This window comes from Gavialis gangeticus, unplaced genomic scaffold (assembly GCF_001723915.1).
Source record: "Gavialis gangeticus isolate Ggan-Ray unplaced genomic scaffold, GavGan_comp1, whole genome shotgun sequence".
In the NCBI taxonomy this organism is placed as follows: Eukaryota; Metazoa; Chordata; order Crocodylia; family Gavialidae; genus Gavialis; species Gavialis gangeticus.
Window position 1 is genome coordinate 4,196,309 of NW_017729022.1, and position 6,114 is coordinate 4,202,422.

Genomic DNA, 6,114 nt, shown 5'->3' on the forward strand with positions numbered 1-6,114 from the left:
TTGGAGAAGATGCCAGTGTCATGGGTATCAGCATCCCTGCACTGAAAAAAGGGATGCACTGACGGGGGCACTTTAACTAAAGTTTGTTCATTGAGCTTTAGTTAAAGTGCTCCCTCCACCATTTTTCAGAGGAGGGATGCTGATACATGTGATGCTCCAAGCACTTTAATTAAAGTGGCTGTCAGGGCCAATCTAATTCAAACACCCCAACACCACCATCTGGAATACATGTATAAATATCTAATATTTTTGACACTATGGATTCCTTACATTATATGGCAACCTGCAACACCCTTGAAAGGATCTCAAGGTACCTCAGGGTGCCAAGGCTGCTTGGTTAAGAATCAATGATTAAGGGCCATATTCTCCCCTTTGTTACTCAGAGTGGAAACTAAAAAGAGCATAGCGAGCCCAAATAGAGTATATTTTACACACGTGACTCCCAGTGAAATTTGTATGAGCTGGTCACCAAAATTCCCTTAAAAATCTAGTCCTGAATCTTAAAATTAACCTGACACTGAGAAGAGAGCAATCTTTTTTGGTTGGCATGAATATTTTTACCCCCAGAACCTATGCCTGCTTATCTTCTGGAAGAAGGAATAAGATATTTGCACAGCAGTCTCAGGACAGAGCATATTCTATTTACATTTGGATGGAGTTTCAAGCAGAAATCCAGACTATCCATAACTCTTCTATTCATGATCTACATTCATGCTGTCCTTGGGAAGGAGAACTGAGAAAGCACTGAGTCCTCATATAAGTGCTCATCTATCTTGGTACATACACCAACATTCAAGTGAGTCCTGAGCTTCCTATATATTTAAGGCAGTGAGTCTCAGCCACAGTGCCACAAGATCCTTTGAAGGGTACCACGAGAAGTGAGGAGGTAAGTGAGGTGTGAGGAAATAAGCAGAAAAGGGCAGGCTTTGGATTGTCCCTGTCTGGCCAAAACCCTCCCACACTGCCCAGCCCCTCTGTGAAGAAGCAAGCATTGTAATATATGAATTAGGTTACGAAACTGGCTGCCACTCAATTCACAAAAAAGTAAAGAGGGGTTACTTTAGTCTAAAAAAGTTGACAACCCTGATTTGAGAGGTCAAAACCTTACTTATTCTCAACCTAACAAGAGAACTGGTAGGAAACTCTGGGAATACAAATGCTTAAAAATCTGTGTAGCAGTAGCATTTGGCTCACTGCCTTTCAGCAAATATATAAGCTACTCATGCCAGGGACAGTGTCTACTTCTATGTTTGTACAGTGCTGAGCACAATGGGGCTCTGATACTGACTGGGGTTTTTGGGTGTTAGTGAATTATAAATAACTACCTTAAGACTTTAAGATCTGTATTTTTAAGCTGTTTACACACCTGACTCACAGCAAAGTCAGATGAGGAGGTTAGATGAACACCTTGCTGGGGTCGTTTGGCCCCAGTACTCTTTCCTGCCATGGCAGGGGTTCGGACTAGATGATCTGCTTAGGTCCCTTCCGACCCTAGAAACTATGAAACTATCAAATTAGTCTGAGCTGGTCACCTGAATCCCCTTAAAAACGTAGTCCTAAATCTTATAACTAATTATAGTGTTTGTATACAGCACTTTTCTAGAAGAAATTTCTCATTTCTGTTAAACTATTGCTGAGTAAATACAAATACATTTTCCCCCAGTAATTTATAGATTTTAAGACCACAAAAGAATGTTGTTATTTAATCTGATTTCCCTCATAATTAATTTTATTTAGTGTTGCTTGTATGTAGACCAATAACATGTACCTGGGCTAAAGCATAACTTTTAGAAAGATGCCAAATCTTGACTTAAGGACCTCAGGTAGTAAGCATTTACCTTACCTTTTGGTAATCTGTTCCAATAGTTATTTACTTACATTGTTAAAAAAAAATCTTTATGCTTAACACTAGAGAGCATATTTCTCTACATGCTAATATGGAGAAATTCATGTTTGCTTTGTGTCTCTATTATAAAAATATTAAAGTATTTCCAAGTTCTTGATTTAAAAGAAAAATTCAAGTTTCATTTGTGGTTTCTGTAATAGAAAACTGATTAAATTTTTTTGAAAAGTTTTAAATCCACATCTTACTATTTAATAGGCATTATAGTCTTTTAAAGACACAGCTCAGATATCTAAAAATAGTTCACTCAGCATGAGGTTTATAATGCACATATGCATTTTAAACAGCTGGAACATTCATTCATATGCATTAGTGACAAATAGATGAATACATATGTATTTTTTCACGATTATACCTGTGCACATTCTATTTTTTCTTTTGACTCCATAAATATTAACATAGTAGTCTTATCCCAGTAAGTTTCCTGTCAGTATGCAGGTATAAAGCAGCACCTTGTGAAAAGGAAAGTGGCTAACAGGCTCTTTTGGTTACCATATCTCTGTCTGCATTCTTAATATCTAGACAGCCTTCATTTGATTATGTGGGATCATATAGTGAAATGCAGTCAGAAGCGTATTTAACATGTGAGACTACTGGTGAAAGTTAAGTGGAAGGGAATGTATCAAAGGAGAAGCCAGCAGTGTCACTGAAGAAAAAGCACCCAGTCATTTTCCTTTGCTTCTGTAATCCAAAATGTATTATATGGTTCTATCAGGGATTAATCAATCTGGGACACCATCTGGCCTTATGGAAGTAGCCACCAAAGGGTTTGTCTACATGAGATGCTTTAATGCACATTAGCCTAATTTAATGCACATTACGGGTGTGCATCTACAGGTGCGCACCCTTAACGTGCATTACAAAGGGCATTTTCAGGTGCGAATTAGGCTAATCACACCTAAATTTGCGATTGCCTTGCAAATGCAAGTATCAAATTTAGGCATAATTAGTCAAAGCGCATTAACGCATGTGTAGATGTGACTTGGCACCAACTTTCGTGCTTGGTCTTCCCAGCCACTAGAAGCACATGGTAGGGCTGCAGAGACTTGGCACTAACTTTACATGTAGACACCTGCCAAAAATCACTTAATGCACATTAGCTTAATGTGCATTAAATTTAGTCATGCTTAAATGCACATGTAGATGCCCCCCAAAAGCTAGTATATGGTCCTAAGAAAGTCAGTATAGTACCTATCCAAATTATAAATTGGAAAACCTGGCTTGGCCTTATGGCAATATTGAGGGTGCCATTTCAAAACCTACAAAACACTTCAGAACATCTCCATTGATCACTGCAAATTTTCCCAAATGAAAACCCTGTGCTCTCTTTGCTCCACATGTGTTAATACTAATGTGACTTCCCCACATGCCAACCAAGATGAAACACATCACTATGAATACAACAAAATCTTCTCTTCTGGATTAAGATGAACATTCCCAAGAATACAGATTTACATAGACTCATGGATTTGCTCAAGACCATTTACAATGTCTGGAATTTTTTTCATGGTGAAATAGACAATGGCAATTCACACTGTTAGGCTTTGTTCAACATCTCCCCTGACTATTCAACTGGCCCAGTAAAACGTATCACCCTCCCCCTGCCCCCACCCTCCCCACCTTGTCGCTCATTTCTTGGACCGTCATGACTACAACACTTCAATCCTGTTACAGATTCACACTGGAATTTCATAGACTTTAATACACTTTCTGAGACCTGTCAGAAAAACATGATGAAATCTACACCGATTACTTTTTTCAGAAGAACTGTATGAGGTCCTGATGATTCACAGATTGGGGCTTGTTTAATTTCTGCCTGTTTTACATAGATACAAAGATACATAGAACAAGCTTATCGTTCTACAGCTGCCCTCACAAGCCTGGCTATAGCTGATATTTGATCAGACCTGTTAATATCAGATTACCTTTTCAAGGATTATATTCTAATGAAACCACTCTAAACTGCATTATGTCTTAAAAAGAGTCAAAGCTTTACTGTTTTCTCTAATTTTGAAGCAATGTGTTCTTCTGTTCTATTCCACAATAGTGTAGGCACTGGAGCTTACTCATTTCAAAACTTTTTGCTGTACAAGTCTAGAATAGCTTTCTTTTTTCCCCAGAAGATACAATTTATTATTTTCCTCTGAAATAGATACATTTCCTTTACATAGTATGAAAAGGAAATAGCAGAAGTTGTGTGTATAATCTCAAAAAAGGGCTGTAGAAGAGAAGTGATTTGCAAGTTTATAAGTCTATAATAGATGGCTCCCACCTGAAAAAAGGTGACAGATGAGACCAAGGTGTAGGTCAACAAAAAAGACTTAGTCAATGTGATGTTCAGCATTGCAACACCTATCTTTTAGGCACTTGGCTCATTCACTGGATTCCACAGTCGAGAGTTAGATGCCTAAGTTAGGTGAGGAAAGTTATGTGCCTCAGGGCATGACTACATGTCACTGTGCTTTAGTACTTCCTTTTGGAAGTACTAAAGCATGGTGCAGCACAGGCAGTTTCTGCGCTGTGCGTTCAGTGCAGTTAGATTTTGCTGCTACATCACCACAACAGTGCGCTATAGTGGGGGGAGTGTGCCGCTATGCCAATGTAGCTGGCAATCACATGTAGACGGGCAGGATCGCTACATTGCTGTAGCACACTGTATGGAGATGTAGCACATCGGTACATCACCATAGGGTGGTGTGTAGACATGCCCTCACAGTAGGATTCCAAACACCCAGACCCTAAGTGGAGTAGGGTCAGATGCCTCAACCAGTCAATAGAAGACACTAGAAAGAGGAGTATGTCTTAAATCTAGCCCTCTTCTGGAAAGTAGGTGGTTCATTCTTGGTTCCTGGGAGTAGTTTAGGTCCGATAGGTATTCACAACCTGAAATGACTGTGTGGACTTAGATACTTTTCAAGTGAGAGCAAGAGTCACTCCTTTCTTTAAAAATACAACAGCACCATCAATTAATCTCAGGCACTCCAATATCTTTGAGATTCCAGAAGAGAGTGTCTTGAAACCTGATACATTCTAAGAGGTCTAACCAAATATTTTTTTAATGTCCACTAATGTTGAAGGTTTCTATTATTTATCAGAGCTTCCCTTCATTGTTTTTTTTTTTTCATTTGTATCCTTATTTATCTGTTTTTTCTTGAATCATCTCCAAGATGTAGGATGGATGTCTATTTTTGAAAAAAAAATCATGTTTCTCACTATTCTCTGTGGGGATGTCCTACATTACAGATTTTATACTGTTTTCCAAAACAATATAAATAACACCGATTAACAATCAAAAGAATAACATGAGTATTTAACCTGGCTGCTTCTACTCAACATCCTGGCATGTCTGGCAAAGCACTAATCTTCTATACACATTACACAGTTTTCCAATTGCCCATCAACAAAGTGCAGGACCGAAGATGCTGGAGCCAACATTTTCAGAAGCTTTGTTGCCAAAGTGTGTGCAATGCCATGTGTGACACTTAAGGCAAATTGTGTAATGAGATCATTTTCAAAGTTCCAATTCACACTCATAAAAAGCATGAACTTTCCCTTGGAGAAAAACTACATTGCATAGTTTTAATGTTGGCAGAAGGTACTGACAATACCCACGGGTCACTTATTTTGACCACAGGCCTCTTCCAAGTACTAGGAACATTGTGAGGGACATAGGACCTTTATTCTCTTTATTCCCCTCAGAAATATGGGGAAAATCAAAGATAAGTTGGGAAGGGTTGGGAGAAATAAGGGGTATGTGGTTGCTTGGCAGGAGGATTACTATGCAGTAGTATTACTCTCCTGTTGTTGCATGGAGGCTTGCAGGTGAGAAGCACGTGGCAGCAGGCATATCAGCAAAAATGCCTACTGATTTGGGTGCTTGACCTGCCATAGGACAGGAGTTTGGAGGCTTAAGTCAGGCATGCAAAACCTGAAGCAGTAAAAATGAAGGGAGGGGTTTTCAAAAGTGCTGAGCACTGGCCTAACTCTGCCCAGAGCAGTTAAGTAACGACTAAGTCACATCAGTGCTGAGTAACTGTAAATATTGTAAACCGAGGGCTTAATTCTATATCTCCCAATAAACTTTTTAAGTATAACTGCTGGCAAAGGCCTGGTGTAAACAGCCAGAATAAAGGAGGCATTGCACCATGCCTGTATAGTTCTCTTGTCTTTTTTAATGGGGAGCAAAATGTAACTTGGGGTCTTGGAGATAA